At 43.7% G+C, this 19,191-nt stretch overlaps 1 protein-coding gene across 1 annotated transcript in view; it reads right to left on the bottom strand.

Moving 5' to 3' along the window:
• The window catches only part of LOC124722965 (metal cation symporter ZIP14-like), a 214,037-nt gene extending 205,453 nt beyond the window's left edge, over positions 1-8,584 (bottom strand). The window contains exon 1 of the mRNA XM_047248134.1: positions 8,534-8,584. The gene's annotated coding sequence lies outside the window, so the exon portion shown is untranslated. The remainder of the gene's footprint in view (positions 1-8,533) is intronic.
• Between the last annotated feature and the right edge of the window lie 10,607 nt (positions 8,585-19,191).

Here is a 19,191-nt window from a genome sequence, read left to right as displayed (position 1 = left end):
GGGATGGTCTGGGTGGTGCGACATGACTCATCTCGTCGTGTCCTATGGCCTTCCGTGAACTATTCTGGGCACACCCGTTGCACTGCTGAAACACTTCGTCCCACACGAGCAGTAGTTTCCAGGATGTATGCATCACATCCTCTCATTCCAATAATACACCCTCTTTCAGACGCACTGAGTTGACGGTACGGTTCGCGCATACGTCTGCGAGGCATCCTGCACGTCTGCTCAAGTCACACTGATACACCTTGGTTTATGGCGACGACTAGGGCCGCAAGTACATTTTACCGGTAGGTGGTGTTGCGCCGCGATATCGATGTTGACCTTGAACCCGCGGGCCAACATGGTTCAAATGCTAATCATTTCTGCACAACATACGAATATACATGTCCTGTTAATATGAACGTCCTATCTGTAGTCGTTCAAAGTGTTCTGTTTATTTGTTATTTTTTAAACATGAGTGTATTTTGAATATAGGAAACTGAAATAAATATGCTAGAGAATGAGTTGATTAAAAAAAAAAAATCCAGTGGCCGGTGGTAAAATTTCAACCGTTCAAGTCACCAAGCCCACATAGAATCTTTCCAGCTCTACTGCGGGAGAGAGTTTAATTAGATAACTATGTAGGCTGTTTAAGGTTAGCCCAGTAGCAGAAATCATTCGTAATGCTTAGAGGACGGTGAGGGTTGTTTTCATTCCGAAGCCAGGGAAAATTTATCATACCAAGGCCAAGGATAGGAGACTGATCAGTCTGTCCTCCTTCCTTCTTTAGACATTAGGAAAACTGGTTGATGTGTGTCTTAGGGAAAAGAGGTTAACTGACATTCCTCTACAACTCATCCAACACGCATATCAACCAAGCAAATCGTGTGAAACAGCACTTCACCAACTTGTTGGGAAGGTCGTAGAAGCACTACAGTTTCAGGGAATTTGCTCTTTGCATCTTCCTGGTTAGCGAGAGGGGCTTTTAGAAATACGACGTTCGATTCCATGGTTACAGCTGTAGAAGAGCATGACACTGAGACCACCAGATGTGGGTGGATTAAGACCACGTTGAGCAGAAGTAAGGTAGAAGCAACCATGTTGAATGATAAATGAGTGGTCAACACCACCAGAGGGTATCCATAAGATAGGGTTTTATCCCTACTACTGAGAAAGCTTGTTGTGAGTGAACTCATGGAAGAGCTAAATGCTAGAGTCTACTTTTGCCAAGGATACGTGGACGACTTAGTCATACAGTACTTGGCAACTTAGCTAGTACTGTCAGAACAATGGTACAATGTGCACTGAGCATTCTGTAAAAGTGTTGCAGGAAACAGGATCTACGGATCAGCCCCAAGAAAACTGTTGTAGCACCATTACGAGGAAGCATATCCAGCACACGTACTGGAATCTTAAGTTTCTTGATGAAAAGCCACTTTCAGGGGAGGCAGTGAAGTATCTAGGAGTAACCCTGGACGCAAAACACGGATGGACCCTTCACATAAGGAATGTATGTCACAACGTGAAAGGTACTCTTAAGAGCACGAGAAGATCGTATGGAAAGAACTGAGGTCTAAATACCAAGAGTACGTTCTGGTTGTACACTGATGTAATAATACCTATGATAGTAATGGTCTGCAGTATGGTGGAACAAAATAGAATAGGAGGTGGCTACTAAGAAGTTAAGCAAGCTGCATGGCTGCTAAGGAGCTTGGCACGTTGCAGAGGCTGGCTTGCTTAGCTATTATAGGCAAAATTAGCTGCATACTCACTGCTGGAATGGAGAACCTGCTGGACATGCCCACATTAAACCTATAGATAAAATTGAGGCAGCAGCAGAGGCATACAGACTAAAAACTAGAAACAACTGGATGATTTTAGGATATCCAGAATCCCACAGCAAAATAGGGAATGTTGTAAACATAGGAATGGTCAGGGAAATGCCGGCTGTATATACAATAACCTACAGCTGCTTCCATAAACCTTTCATAAATGAACCACCGCACCGTACAGCGTGCAGAGACATAGTCTGATTTATTGACGGGGTCGAAAACAGGGTATGTGAGGTACAACCTAATCCAGAGAGCGCAATCTCTCTATGGAAGGATTGGAAAAGGGCACAGGTCATCCCCGTTTTCAAAAAGGGACGTCTAACAGATGTGCAGAACTATAGACCTATATCTCTAACGTCGATCAGTTGTAGAATTTTGGAACACGTATTATATTCGAGTGTAATGACTTTTCTGGAGACTAGAAATCTACTCTGTAGGAATCAGCATAGGTTTCGAAAAAGGCGATCGTGTGAAACCCAGCTCGCGCTATTCGTCCACGAGACTCAGAGGGCCATAGACACGAGTTCCGAGGTAGATGCCATGTTTCTTGATTTCCGCAAGGCGTTTGATACAGTTCTTCACAGTCGTTTAATGAACAAAGTAAGAGCATATGGACTATCAGACCAATTGTGTGATTGGACTGAAGAGTTCCTAGATAACAGAACGCAGCATGTCATTCTCAATGGAGAGAAGTCTTGTGAAGTAAGAGTGATTTCAGGTGTGCCGCACGAGAGTGTCGTAGGACCGTTGCTATTCATAATATATGTAAATGACCTTGTGGAAAACACCGGAATTTCAATGAGGCTTTTTGCGGATGATACTGTAGTATATCGAAAGGTTGTAACAATGGAAAATTGTAATGACATGCAGGATGATCTGCAACGAATTGACTCATGGTGCAGGGAATGGCAATTGAATCCCAATGTAGACAAGTGTAATGTTCTGCGAATACATAGAAAGAAAGATCCTTTATCATTTAGCTACAATATAGCAGGTCAACAACTGGAAGCAGTTAATTCCATAAATTATCTGGGAGTACGCATTAGGAGTGATTTAAAATGGAATGACCATATAAAATTAATCGCCGGTAAAGCAGATGCCAGACTGAGATTCATTGGAAGAATCCTAAGGAAATGCAATCAGAAATCAAAGGAAGTAGGTTACAGTACATTTGTTCGCACACTGCTTGAATACTGCTCACCGGTGTGGGGTCCGTACCAGATACGATTGATAGAAGAGATAGAGAAGATCCAACGGAGAGCAGCGCGCTTTGTTACAGGATCATTTAGTAATCGCGAAAGCGTTATGGAGATGATAGATAAACTCCAGTGGAAGACTCTGCAGGAGAGACACTCAGTAGCTCGGTACGGGTTTTGTTGAAGTTTCGAGAACATACCTCCACCGAGGAGTCAAGCTGTATATTGCTCCCTCCTACGAATATCTCACGAAGAGACCATGAGGATAAAATCAGAGAGATTTTGAGCCCACACAGAGGCATACCGACAGTCTTTCTTTCCACGAACAATACGAGACTGGAGTTGGAGGGAGAACCGATGGAGGTACTCAAAGTACCCTCCGCCACACACCGTCAGGTGGGTTGCGGAGTATGGAGGTAGATGTAGATGTAGAAGCTGGCTACGTTATTCCGGGAGGAAATATGTGCTGTCATTGTGCTGGCGGATTTGAGTCCGCGTAGGTACTACAAAGGTCGTAGCATCTACGTTTATTCAGACCGCCAAGCAGTTCTGAAATCTCTATCAGCCCCTGCAACGAGATCAAAGATCGTTGCAGAATGCCCCAAAGCCCTTATAACACTAGGGGAGAAGCCGCGCGGGGTAGCCGCGAGGTATAAGGCGTATTGTCACGGTCCGCGCGGCTCACCCCAGTCGGAGGTTCGAGTCCTCCCTCGGGCATAGGTGTGTGTGTCGTCCTTAGCGTAAGTTAGTTTAAGTTAGATTAAATAATGTGTAAGCTTAGGGACCGATGACCTCAGCAGTTTGGTCCCATAAGACATTACCACAAATTTCTAAAAAACGCTAGGGTAAAGCAACAGGTTACAGCTGCTGTGGGTCACTGCTCACTTAGGAATCAGTGGCAATGAACAAGCTGATGGGCTATCTAGGACAGGTGCGACAGCACCATTTATTGGGGCGGAACCAATCCTAACCATCACTAAGGCTAGCTTATTGGAGTATGATCCAAAAGCAAAAACATGGCAAGAGAAGTTCTGCAACACTGGTCTTGAACAAGAGACAGACTAAACCCACGGAAGTACTAATCACAGGTCATGGGAACTTTAGGAAACACCTACACATGATGGGTACAGAGAAAGGACAAATGGTTCAAATGGCTCGAAATTCTGCAACACTGGTCTTGAACAAGAGACAGACTAAACCCACGGGAGTACTAATAACAGGCCATGGGAACTTTAAGAAACACCTACACATGATGGGTACAGAGAAAGGACAAATGGTTCAAATGGCTCGAAATTCAATCGGCACTCGGAAAACCGTCCGAACCCACAAGAATATCGAACGTGTGCGTGACAGTTTACAGGCAAGCCCTCGTCGTTCATTACGAAAACATGCCCAAATGCTGAATATGCCACACTCCCAACAAGACCTTGCAAAGTCTCCGTGATGCGTTTGGTAACCGCGCAATTTCCACACGCGCTTCTGTGTAATGACCGCCTCTCTCGCCTCATCTAACCGTACCAGACTTTTTAGGTACGGGATTATTTGAAGGCGAGAGTGTACACTGGCCGGAGGAGAAGCTTGCAACAGTTAAAAGAATGAATTCACGATGAAATTACCAGACTGCGTCCAGCAGATATGAAAGAAGTGTTCAAAAACTGAGTGAAACGCCTCGAGTATTGTGTAGCCGCGAACGGTTGGCTCCTACTGAGGGTTGCTCACGTATGGTCTGCAAGTTGACATCCCCACACTGCCCAGGTGTAGGACTTTGCGCAGCCCACTGGTCGGCTCGTGAACATCTGCAGATGGTGGGGGCCAGGGCCTAGCCTTCACGACAACCGACGTCCTGCACCACACAGTCGGCTTTCCTTCCCTGTGCATGTGACGGGCTGTCTGTGAGAGTACGGAAGAGTAGGGCCGCACTGTACTGCAGAGCCTCTGGTGCGGGCCGCGCTCGCCTATCTCTACGCTGCCGCCTGCACGAAAACGTACCGGCTACGGCACACTGCCTGCGGTGACTCGCCGACGAGCTGTCAGTGCTTCACGGCGCGCACTCAGGCTCGGCCGCTGTACCACGCACTGAAGCAGCTTTATTACTCTGTATACTCATCCTGGCGAATAAATGTCACTACAGATAGTGCTGTGTTTCTAAAGCTCCTACCAGCATTTCGTAGGACCGTTCTCCAACGCACTGTGCCCGGCCTCTTGCACTCGAAGTGACCGTAGTTCCTAGAGTTGCCAAATGACGTCTTCCCGAATGCAAGTCCAGTGTCTTAGCACTGCGCCACCTCGCTTGATTGTGTTATCCCAGCTGTTTCTGAGGCTGTAATGGCATTGCCCCGATGGGACGTTACAAACTGAGCTTGCTCTTTAAGTTCTTTGATTTATTTTCACGGTAATTTTTAACTATCGCGTACAAAACTTTCCTTCAGGTAATCGTTAGTTTTGATCGTGAAACAAATTGATCGTGAAACAAAGTTGAACATTTTACACGAGGTACAACATTTGTTCAAGTTTACTTACGAAATACTACGACGGGCAATGACAACCATTTGCGGCTACACAATACTCGAGGCGTTTCACTCAGTTTTTGAACACTTCTTTCATATCTGCTGGACGCAGTCTGGTAATTTCATCGTGAATTCATTCTTTTAACTGTTGCAAGCTTCTCCTCCGGCCAGTGTACACTCTCGCCTTCAAAAAATCCCGTACCTAAAAAGTCTGGTACGGTTAGATGAGGCGAGAGAGGCGGTCATTACACAGAAGCGCGTGTGGAAATTGCGCGGTTACCAAACGCATCACGGAGACCTTGCAAGGTCTTGTTGGGCGTGTGGCATATTCAGCATTTAGGCATGTTTTCGTAACGAACGACGAGGGCTTGCCTGTAAACTGTCACGCACACGTTCGATATTCTTGTGGGTTCGGACGGTTTTCCGAGTGCTGGTTGAATTTCGGTTCGATGCAGTGGCTGTTGCACGAAAGTTTCTTACCCAATTCCATATTGCTCCACGAACAGGAATTGGATATCGCGGCTCAATATTGAAATGTTTACGAAAGGCTCGTTGCGTACGTATGACATATTCGCGACAGCGAAAATAGCACACCACCGCGAACGCACGATGTTGCTTCGACCAGTACGACACGATTGCTGACCTTCTATGGCATAAAACTTGACACTCCTCACTACTGATAGACGGCGCCACTGTCACTGTATTTTAATTTTAGTTCGCGTTATTCAAATTTCAAATCGCAAAAATATTGTGAAACACCCTATACAAGTGTAATACGTTTGCGAAGGGCACTTTATAGTTTTCACTTATTCTGCGTCCTACTTACTAAACCAAATTAAGGGGAGGTTTGGCCCGATAAGAGCATGTTCCTTGTGAATTTTTTTCTCGGGATATGTTATAGATATCAATGTCAAATTTAGTCAAAATGTTTATTGATATTTCCTCTACAAACTGGAAGTTTTTCGACCGGAAATGTCTAAGAACAAAGGCGGAAGTGCCGTCGGAACGAAACAAAATTTCGATGTAGACCTCCACGCGCGGTATGTCACAGGTCAGCCGGCTCGTCTGAAATCAAAATTGAGTTGACGTTAGCGAAGTATGTAAGAATCATTAGGAGCTGTACCTCACTTAAGTTATTTGGACCATAGGAAACATAATGGCGGCCATTTAAAAAAAAATAGGGTTTTTTTCATCGATTTTTCGACTTCGTCGGCCAAGTAAAAATATTTATAGTTGATGGATCGGAATAAAAGTGGTCCAACTCCTCGACAATTTAGTTAGCTTCGTCGGAAACAAAGAGTCATGCCAATTTGCTCAGAAGATTTGAAGTTACCATACCGCGCGATATAAAAAATGTTATTTCGAGAAAAACGCGTTTGACGTTTTGACTGCAAATAAATGCAATATTATGCGAGTTACGTTCTATCTGCTATTCCAGGTCCATAAACTAGTCCTTCCTTTTCCTCACAGAGGGCGTTCTGCTCGATCTGGACCATCCTGCGCTGCTCCAGAGCCGCTCGTACGGCCGGTGACAAGCGGTTTTCGGCCGCTTGAATCCGGTGGCGAACTGCGTTGAATAGAGTCGCAGGGTGACGTCCATCGTTGTCATGGTCTTCCGAATTGCTGAATACCCTTCGTTGAAGCTGCTCACTGCCAGGAAAGTCGCAATCTCCACAGTCTTCGCACCCGAATGCAAATGCTTGGGGGCTAATTACCAAACTGGCGCGTTCAGACTTTCATTTGAATTTTGTGTGTTTCTTCCCAAGCACCGGTACAATAACTCGTCCTCCGAAAGAAAAAAATCTGGTGCGTGAAAAAGGCCGATTTCAGGCAGGTGCACTTTTTTTTGTTAAACTGCGAATAACAAACATTTCCGTTCCGTATTCGGAAACACCGTTTCAGGGGTGGATTCTAAACACTTTTATGGATCCAAAAATGCAGTTTTAAAAAATCGATTTTTTAAACCAAAAGATAGTTTTGTTGGAAGTGCAATCTTTGGAATAGCGATTATTCGTCAGCAGCCAATTACCTCCCCGCTTCTTTGCTGTGTTTAAAACTGCCAGAAATTAAACAGCAAATGGGCGTACGAGAATACGACAAGTTGCCTCATCAACTCAGCGAGAAGTTGAAATAAAACCGGCGCTTTAAATAATTTTGTATTGATGAAGGTCGTTCCTTCTTCTTTCCAGTATCTGTACTTGCAGATTTCGACGTGATGGTTGAGCTCAATATTCTCTGAATAAAAAAACCAACGACATCGTCTAATATAGTTGGGTTTCTTCGTTAGGGTCCAAAGGTCCATTAGAGACGAAGAACAAAGCAGAGAAAACAGTAGCATCCTTTTTCATCGACGCGTCCCACCATTTAGCAAAGTGAGTCTTACATCGTCAAATATGTCCTCAAATCTGTCCTTATAATAATCCTTTTACTCTCTTCGAACTGCAGCTTGCGAGGTCCCGACATAAAACAAAGAGCAATATGATGCTTCAATACAACGACACGATTTTTACTATTGATTGTCTCAGTAACGAACGCTAAATTGAAGTACGCTTTGACCATGTTAAGAGTGAAAGAGAAGAATTTGCTAATTTTAGGTGTACAAGGAATCACTTACCACAAAAAATTAAGTTTTAAAAGATGCAATGCATATCACGAAGATGAAGTTTTGTGAAGAAGTGCTGATAATCTAGTTGTTTTTTCAAGTGTTGCAGATTTTAAGAACTGGTAAAATCGACAAAAATCGTGGTACTTTGTCGGTTATTCCATTCAAAAACGCTGAGACTTAAATAAAGGGAAATTGTTCAGTATCAAATACAACTCTGTTGGCCTTAACAGTGCAACTAGCAATAAACGGAAAACGTCGGTGAGGCTAGAAGGTTAGGATACACTAAGCGTAAACGTGTGAGAACAGGTAGTCATAAAAGGTAGTGAAAATATTTCATTTTCATAAAATAGGAGATGTACCTGTTATCACTAAAACTGACGAAAGCCGATGACTAGCGAGTGTCAGACTCACCGGAGCTCCCGTGGCTGCAGCTGGCAGTCGAGTGTCCGGCGCAGTCCGCAGCCCGCAGCGCAACGAGCGGCAATGAGCGACGAGGCGGCGGACGTGCTGCGTCCCCTCCCACTCACCCAGCTGGCCGCCGGCGCAGCCAATGGACGCTGCCCTACCAAATCCCCCACGCTCGCACCGTCACGTCACAGCTGACAGATACTTGGCTCAGTTGTCAGTTTAACTCTGGAGGTGAAACTTCCTGATAAGTTACAAATATTGTCGGTCCGAAACTCCAACCTAGACCCTCCCCTTTAGCGGCTAATGCTCTTACAGAGAAATACTTGTTGTGCAATATGAATGGCTGGAAGAGCCCGAAGGGCAGGTTCAGCGGTCTAAATTGGAAAGGTACACTACTGGCCATTAAAATTGCTACACCAAGAAGAAATGCAGTTGATAAACGAGTATTCATTGGACAAATATATTATACTAGAACTGATATGTGACTACATTTTCACGCAATTTGGGTGCATAGATCTTGAGAAATCAGTACCCAGAATAACCACCTCTGATCGTAATAACGGCATTGATACTCCTGGGCATTGAATCAACAGAGCTGGGATGGCGTGTACAAGTACAGCTGTCCATGCAGCTTCAACACGATACCACTGTTCACCGAGAGTAGTGACTGGCGTATTGTGGCGAGCCAGTTGCTCGGCCACCATTGACCAGACGTTTTCAGTTGGTGAGAAATCTGGAGAATGTGCTCGCCAGGGCAGCAGTCGAACGTTTTCTGTATCCAGAAAGGCCCATACAGGACCTGCAACATGTGGTCGTGCATTATCCTGCTGAAATGTAGGGTTTCGCAGTGATCGAAAGAAGAGTAGAGCTACGGGACGTAACACATCTGAAATGTAACGTCCACTGTTCAAAGTGCCGTCAATGCAAACAAGAGGTGGCCGAGACGTGTAACCAATGGCACCCCATACCATTACGCCGGGTGATATACCAGTATGGCGATGACGAATACACGCTTGCAATGTGCGTTCACCGCGATGTCGCCAAACACGGATGCGACCGTCATGATGCTGTAAACAGAACCTGGATTCTTCTGAAAAAATGACGTTTTGCCATTCGTGCACCCAGGTTCGTCGTTGAGCACAGCATCGCAGGCGCTCCTGTCTGCGATGCAGCGTCAAGGGTAACCGCAGCCATGGTCTCCGAGCTAATAGTCCATGCTGCTGGAAACGTCGTCGAACTGTTCGTGCAGATGGTTGTTGTCTTGCAAACGTCCCCATCTGTTGACTCAGGGATCGAGACGTGGCTGCACGATCCGTTACAGCCATGCGGATAAGATGCCTGTCATCTGGACTGCTAGTGATACGAGGCCGTTGGGATCCAGCACGGCGTTCCGTATTGCCCTCCTGAACCCACCGATTCCATATTCTGCTATCAGTCATTGGATCTCGACCAACGCGAGCAGCAATGTCGCGATACGATAGGGACCGATGACCGTAGCAATCTGGTCCCTTTAATCCCACAAACCAACCAACCCCGATACGATGAACCGCAATCGCGATAGGCTACAATCCGACCTTTCTCAAAGTCGGAAACGTGATGGTACGCATTTCTCCTCCTTACACGAGACATCACAATAACGTTCCACCAGGCAACGCCGGTCAACTGCTGTTTGTGTATGAGAAATCAGTTGGGAACTTTCCTCATGTCAGCACGTTGTAGGTGTCGCCACCGGTTCCAACCTTGTGTGAGTGCTCTGAAAAGCTAATCATTTGCATATCAGAGCATCTTCTTCCTGTCGGTTAAATTTCGCGTCTGTAGCACGTCATCTTCTTGATGTAGCAATTTTAATGGCCAATAGTGTATTTTCTTTTCTTCGCGCCCATAGGCACCTACCTTCACGAAGTGTGTGTGTTGGTTCAGTGTAACTGTAAAGTGTAGGTAACTACTCCTATAATGAGTGTGTGTGCGTAGGGTGGTGCCATGTGCGTGTTGGGTGATGATGAGAGAAGGGAGAGTGCGAAAGCCGGTGCCGACATATAGCTTACTCTTCTCTTACACCAAACAGACCGCCGTGTTTGACGTCCCCATTAGACGGATGGATCACCATTAACAGTATCCCATGCCCTGACTTCACTAGACACTCCGGAGAGGTTTGGTATTTAATCCAGGACGTTGGTGTAAGGACTAACGATCGAGGACTTTACGCCAGCACCCCTCCTACCCCTCTGCCGTAAAGGTAAAGGGAAAATTGTTAACAGCACACGGCGTACGAGGACGTCATCCATTGCGCGACGGTGCTTATCGCCGGTGATCTGACAGTAAACGGTGTACGCACGGCGGCACGGCCGTTCATAGAAAAAGTTATTAAGGCCTTATCTCACGGATCACAAGATTCCGTAACCAAGGTGGCTAACGCACGCTTGTGGCCGGGTCGGATCCCGGCTGTAAAACATTTTTATCTCCAATATTTTGGCGTACGCCACTTGGTAACCAGACTTTATGCCACAGTCCTCTGTTAAATTCTAAACCTTTCCGTAGTGTTTCACTGAGTGAGAGCAAGTGACATTGTTGACCGTAATACGTCCATTGACCGGGGGCATTCGAGAGCGGACGGCTCTTTGCAGGCACCGGATTCCACCCTCTCACTTCTCTCTTATTGGCGTCAATAACACAAACACGATACTAAACTCTACACAAATCCGTCACAGTCACCTATGCCACCTTCGTGTGCAGCAGCGAAGCAGGGCTGTAGGCCGCCTTCAGTCAGTCCAGTAGCCGATCACGGGCTTGAGCAACAGAATTTTAGCTACACACTGTGAGGTGAGGGGCGAGTTGTGGGGCCCTGGAAATATTATATATTTTAAGTTGGCGTGGCCGCACTGGACGCTCGTCAAAGCCGGGGCCCGTCAGCAAACACGTGGTGGCAAACGTTAGCCGCACGAGAGGGGTAGCCCCAGCGCATGGTCCAACCGCGTAGCTGGGAATTCCGCTGTGACGAGGACGGTGCTTTGTGAGAATGAAGGAGACACACCGGGAATGCCAAAGTTGGCGGACTTTGTGAAACGTTAATGGCAGGCATTTCACAGTTCGTATAGAAATTAATAGTAGCATGATGAATCACGATACTTCAAAAAGAAACATATACATTACCATTAATTGCACGACGATTGTGATGGTGTAATCAGATTTTCAATATCTTTATTACTTTAAAGTTTAGTATCTGATGGTAAATTATACAAGTAACACCCAGCAACGAGTTTCCAAAATCTAAACACTTCATCCGATTTTGTCAATCGCTGTGTCTTTAGAATGCTATTACTGTAAACCTAAATTGGTATGAACTACAGGCATGTAACTTAAATAGTACATGAGTTATTGGAGGTCAAAGTGACCGATTATTATCGATCGCGTCAGGCCATAAGTACTCCACAGGTACACGAAAAAACGGTAGCAGCATGCTTATAAATATATTGATTCATCTATTTCTTTGTTAATATCCGATATATGCTATTGATGAAGAAACTGGTTAAATATTTACTGTGTTTTAGAAAGCACAGAGACATTAGGCTCCTGGCCTACCTTTTGCTTCATTTCTTTTGACATGTGTTTATTTAATTGTTTATGTATTTGATAATGTGTGTTAGAGCGTGTTTATGGTCCAGCCGTAGGAATATTTATTTAATTTCATGAATGTGTGTGTGCATTGGCTGTAAGACATTGCGGGAGCGCTCTAGCCAATCACAGCGCTCATTAATGGTGAGACTGTATGGAAGTGGGCAGGAGGGCACAGGACACGGGAAGTGCCGGGACGGTACGGGCGTCAGACGCACGGTCGCGAGAGGCACTTGGAGTGTGCAGCGGTTTGCGCGTGGTCGCGAGAGAGAGAAATACTTTGGACTTGTGCACTTGTGAGATCTCCGTGGCTTCTACAGAGAAGACATAGTGTGCGTTTAGAAGTGAATATCTCGCGAGCTGTGTTGTTGTTCACAACTAATTACGTGCTGTAGGAATCTATTGTTTCCCTGTTATTCAACTTCTAATTTATTTAATTGCTGGACCATCGACACCAATAAGTGTTTTGCAGAAACATACCGCATTCTCAAAAGTACTTCTACTATCATACTCATCATTTAAAGTCGTCAAGATAGTACCTGCAGATTTTATTTAATAGTAATCTTTGATTTATAAATTTATATGTTTCTTTCATAATTCGCAATTGCCGAGTGATAGAAACCTTCGACCATTCGATTCATGTGTGTATTCTTATCGTATACTGTAGACTCAGCAGTATTTGGCTTGTAATGCGGCAACTACGTATCCCAGCCCCTAGACAACGAAACCAGCCAAAACTTTTTAATATTTCAACGTTGAGTCGGAGGGTGCGTAATTGAGGGCCATCACACCACCATCATTACATTCCCTCATTTTATTTTGAAAGCCCACAACATTCACTCGTACACTTGAAGACAGAACCCTCACATTTTGGGAATGAAAGGTACACAGTCTGATCAAAAGGATCTGGACAACCCTCTGTGATGCTGAATATGTAATGCTGAATTGAAACTGACCACTGGACATCATGATAAACGGAACTGCCTGTATAAAACACGGTGGAGGGGGAGGGGGGGCGGGGGCGCTGCCAAAGTGGCCGAGCGGTTCTAGGCGCTATCGGCCGGAGTGGCCGAGCGGTTAAAGGCGCTACAGTCTGCAACCGCACGCCCGCTATGGTCGCAGGTTCGAATCCTGCCTCGGGCATGGATGTGTGTGATGTCCTTAGGTTAGTTAGGTTTAAGTAGTTCTAAGTTCTAGGGGACTTACGACCACAGCAGTTAAGTCCCATAGTGCTCAGAGCCATTTGAACCATTTTTCTAGGCGCTACAGCCTGGAACCGCACGACCGCTACGGTCGCAGGTTCGAATCTTGCCTCGGGCATGGATGTGTGTGATGTCAAATGGTTCAAATGGCTCTGAGCACTATGGGACTTAACTTCTATGGTCATCAGTCCCCTAGAACTTAGAACGACTTAAACCTGACTAAATTAAGGACGTCACACACATCCATGCCTGAGGCAGGATTCGAACCTGCGACCGTAGCGGTCGCGCGGTTCCAGACTATAGCGCCTAGAACCGCTCGGCCACCCCGGCAGGCTGTGTGATGTCCTTAGGTTAGTTAGGTTCAAGTAGTTCTAAGTTCTAGGGGACTGATGACCTCAGCAGTTAAGTCCCATAGTGCTCAGAGCCATTTGAACCATTTTTTTAGGGGGGGGGGGGAGGGGGCGGAGGCGGGAGTGATGTGTTGCCCGCAGCGAAAGAGTAACAGCAGCACAGGCCGGTTAGGAGGGCTCAGCCACTTACAATGTGGAGTAGTCATTGGATTTCACCCGAATAACAAATTCATAAGAGACAGTTCAAATGCTCTTAAGTAGCCCATCTAGATCGTTGGTGATGTGATTCTGATGTGGAAACCCGAAGGAACAACCGCAGTTAAACCATGACCAGGCAGATGCCATGTAGTTACCGGCAAGGACCGTCGAGCATTGCGGATGGTAGTTGTAAAATTCGCACGATTGTGCGGAAGGTATCACTATTGAGTTTCAAGACGCTACCAGCAGTGTTAGTAGCACAATGACTATGCGTATGGAGTTAAAAAGAATGGGGTATAATGATCCGGGCAGCTCCTTGTAAGCCACACATTTCTATAGTCAAAGCTAAGTGACGCTTGAGATGGTGTAAGGAGCGACGCTATTGGACAGTGGATGATTGGAAAGGAGTGATTTGCTGCGATGAGTCACGCTATACCCTGTGGTAATCCGATGGAAAGGAATAAGTTTGTCGAATGCGTGTAGAATGTTACCTGTCGTCATGTATCGTGTCTGAGGAGACATAAGCATGTGTTAGGCAATGGTGGACAATAACGTTCTTGAAATGAACTGGCTTGCCTAGAGTCCTGACCTAAACCCACTGGGACCTCTTTGGGATCCGTTAGAACTCGACTTTGTCCCAGACCCCAGAGACAGAGATCACAACCTTCTCTGGTTCCTATGTAATAATACTGTATCAACACCCGTTAATTTGATATCGTTTCGTTACGCAACCCGTTTCGATGTTCTAATCACGTCATTTTCAGGAGTATCGTGTGAATGACACCAAGTATCACTTGTGCATGTATAAGACGAGGTACCAATACTCGTCTCTCGTTCTGTAGATATCCGAACATCATGAGGGTATGTGATATTCACACGTATGACAGTAACATATGAGAACTATTAGAAGTGCACGACAAACCGGAAAAAATCAGTAACCCTTTGTGACCGACGATCAGCGCTGGTTTAAGAACATTTTTTCACACATGCGACTTATCATTTGGCGCCCTCCATTACCCCATTTCTCTCTTACACTTTCACCCACATCAGTTTTCCCTACTAATTGTGATACACACTGTGTACAAATGTTGCACTCGAACGCCCGCGGCGCCCCTCCCAGATTGGAGCACGAAGTGGGCTATCTTAATTGTGATAAGACGAATAGAGAAATCTTATAGCTGTGGCGCCTTTGGCGCCCTTCTCAGCTTGGTGTCCCAAGTGGTGGCCTGTGTCGCTTGGGCCTTAAACCGGCCTTGCAGAGGAGGAACGCACTATTACTTACCATCTCACCACAAACTGCGTGAATAGATAAGTAGGGAGACAGTAGCGGCCAAACCAGTTAAAACCTGTTTCTTACGTTAAGATCAGTGGTGTCAGGCTACACCTGAGGCAACTGGAGGAGCAATATTCAAGGTAACCCTGGGGATTCCCCAACCTACCCACGAACCTATTCCAATTGTATGTGGAACATTCAAGGTCATAATGTAACCCAATACCATTCACATGGTCGGCAGGCACGCATGTGATATAAAAATGGCGGGAAATACAGGTCATCACCTTAGGACAATAAGATTTAAATTCCCCCCCGCCAAACCTACTCGAAATTTATAAGTAGAACAACTGCATAGACCTCTTTATTTAAGGACTGTGCAACATAAGGAGAGGATCAGATTAATCATATCAAATTGTTATTGATAATAATGTTTTCTCTATAGTTCAGTTATACCCTGTAATCAAAGGGTGAGGTAATAATAACAACGATAAAACAAAGTAATTACGATTTGTTAACAAGAATTTTTTTGTAATACAGTTGTTTTGCAATAATGTTTTGTCATTTATTAATAATAGCTATGGCTTTATTTACAAATGCAATGTTCAATAAATATTTTGATATGAATGATACTTTTTCTGTTTACGATAAATTGTGAAACTGTTTTTTTACAGTAAATTTTTCTGATGACTTATATACATTACTGGTACTATCAGGTACATTAGATCACTAAAAACTAGTAGAGAGAAAAGCCTAAATACTAACTTTCCAGCTTTATTTGTACTTCGGAATTTTTTTCGTTCTGTGTACAGTTTATACAATATTTACATTTTTAATTATTTCTTTGTGATCATTTTTCTTTGTACAATATGTGGGATATGGGGACTACTAGCAGCAGGGGAAGAAGTACCACACACACATATACATACACACACACAAATATATACAGTATATACATATATGCACACATAGTGTGCAATCATGTACAAAATTTCCATACAAACGTAGTTTTCTATTAGGTATGCATACTTGTACACACACCTACGACGACTGGTTCATCCAACTATTCTGCATACACATCCACTATTTACAAATAAATAACCATCTGCATACTCAATCTTTCTCAGGTTAATAGTATAAGTAGAGGAGGGTCCTGATCCGGTACCCGCAGATCAACCCATTGTCATCATGATGTGGCAGGCCGACTTTCAGCTGCAGTGCAGAAGTACCTCACGGCCTCGAAATAAAAAGACTACTTGGTGCACCATATGCGAAGTGGCGCAGATGCCCTAAAGCAGGCAGCACTAGTAATCCTCTATCGTGAAAGCCTTTGAGGCTTCGCAATGCACACCCTAACCCCACCTATGAGTGGCACCTGCATCTATGCGATAAGCATACATTTTCGATCTGAGCCCCAGAAACTTCACAACCATTAAATAATTCACCTCGCCTTTCGCCAGGCAGATGACCTTCTTGTTTTGTGGTGTTACTCCACAAGGTTTATCAGACACACATCAAGAAGTGTCGAATGCTTTGCGATTGTATCTAATTACTTCATACAGGAACAAAACGAAGATTGCTATACTTTCAGGTACCTCATTACAGCTACTTTTCAAGTTCATCTCCTCCCCATCCAAAAGATACATATAGGAGACGTTTTAGGATTTTTGGCAGGTTATCAAATTAAAAAAAATCTGGTATAAAAACGTTTATTAATTATTGGACATACATTTGCACACAGAAAACGGCTTTTTCTTTATTTTTGTTTGGCGTGGTTTTAATAATATACATCTTGATTTTTAACTTAGAATTTAAATCTATATTGGTATCAGATAATTCTCTTTCCAACCATTAATTTAACAAGTACAAGGAAGGTATGTTCTCAAATTCCAACACCTCTCTAACTATCTAACTTTCTCGTCTAACTAACCCTTCTATGGCTTTAACAATTATCTCTGTTCCTCCTTCCAAATCTTCTAACTGATAGAGTTCAAGAAGTTTAATTTTGCTTTGTATTTCGTTTATAATTCCACTGTTAAAACACTGCACATCTTCCTGGATGAACGCTACCAAATCTTTTGCTGCACATTATTGCAGAATTTCCGTATAGAACTCTAAAATTACAATTGTTTAAAACAAATTACAGTTAAGTGTTGTTATTCCATTGCGTTTAAACTCTGAAAATAGTTGTTTTGTTCTAAATGTACAACATCCAGTCCACCACATTTAGATAGAATGTAACCATCCTTTTTAGGTAGTTCCATGCGCGAATGGAGCTTAACAGATTTTTCATACATCCTTTAGTGTAGTAGACGTCCTCTAGTCCACAATTTTCAGCCAATACTCCAACATATGGCCATTTACTATTGCTGGCAACAGTAAATGGTGATATTTTATATTCTCAATTTGTGTATTGATTCTTCCATGCACTGTGTGTAAACTAATTTCCAAGTTTTACTTGGACGTCTGCAATGGATTTTTCTTGCTCGAATAGCAGTTTATTTTCCTTCTTTCTGGCAATTGTCTTCCCATACACTCCAGTTCTCGTTTGTTGACTTCGATCCCTTCCAGTTCCAGTTTTATTTTTCGTACACCATAACTTATTAACTGAATTTGGGGGAGTAATTTCTTTACTAGAAATGGTTTAAGTCTGTGCAATACATTTTCTGTTTTTCTTAAGATTTATGGAATAATGTATTAATATCACTATCAGAAGGTATTGTGGAGAACAATGTCCTGGATAGAGAGAAATATGTTTCTCCTAACTTAATATAGCATTTTGTATAATACCTGTATCGTCTGTAGTGGAGTCAGTGTTAAGAATCTCCATGTAGTTTATGGGTAAAAAGTTAGAACTATTGGCAGACAGAGCACATTTTACAAGTTTTTCATGATCTCGATTGTCTGGAAGTCTTACCTGCTCACTAGTCAGTTTTCAGGTATTCTTTTTGCCTCAGTAATAAAAAACTGCAGAACACTGTTAAAGACCACACAGAAGCTATTTTGTAAGTTATTTGAAAACCTACATCAGATAGAAACAGTTGACACAGAGCAAATTCAAGAACATTTTAAGTACTGTTTGTTAGCGCTTAAAACGCTTATACAGTTTTACCCAGGGTCAAACACACGATCCACCCTGCAGTCGTATATTGTAGCCTCCAGCCTGATAATATCGTGTTCTTTAGCAAAGAACGACGTAGAAGTTTCTTATAGATGCATGTCTGCATACTTTATAAATCCGATAAGGTTTTTATCGATAACTTTGTCCACTCCTGGGATTCCGATTTGACATGCAAATTTGTTTTGTATCTTTACTCTATAGTTGGAGCTCATCCAAACTTAAACAATCAATCCCAACTGTCCTATCCATGCTTACAATCACATTATCATTTCTCTGGCAGCCTCTGTTCATGCAGAAGTCGAGGTTTTATACTAGGTAGTCAAATATCTCCATTGTGTTGAAAATCCCAGCAAAATCTTGTGTTATCTCCAAAACCAAAAGGTAATAGTCGTCCACATAAAGCTCTTGCAATATTCCAGCATCTTTTCCATTAGGACATTCATTTTAACTTTAGCTAATTACACTTTATACGGTGTAGCCACAGGATTTTTATATTTCTTCGAAATGATTTCTAGTGCTTCCCTGCCAATTTTTGGCAATATTCCTCTTGCTGCCACATAGATTTTCCTGTGTAGGAAAAATGGTAGCTTCACCTTGATACCACGACTTGCAATGTTGAACTTGGAGAATTTATCATGTAGGTAACTGTTAAGTGTATCATACATTTCTTTCTTTAACATTACAGACTGTACCTTTTCTAACTGTTCTTGGCAGTCCACTTTATCGCAGATACCATGATGTTATCGAAAAAGAGTTCCGCAATTGACGTAAGCACCTTTAAATCATTCTTAGATCTATAACAGGCGTAAGGACATTTAAATCATTCTTGATAAGGGGCATACCATTTTCGGTGTAATTTATGTTGTCAATGTGAGCAGAAAGATTGTCCAGGTTCTCCAGTAATAACC

Source organism: Schistocerca piceifrons, chromosome X (genome assembly GCF_021461385.2).
Source record: "Schistocerca piceifrons isolate TAMUIC-IGC-003096 chromosome X, iqSchPice1.1, whole genome shotgun sequence".
NCBI classification, from domain to species: Eukaryota; Metazoa; Arthropoda; class Insecta; order Orthoptera; family Acrididae; genus Schistocerca; species Schistocerca piceifrons.
The sequence above is the reverse complement of the archived record's forward strand: the minus strand, read 5'-3'. Positions and strand labels throughout refer to the sequence as shown.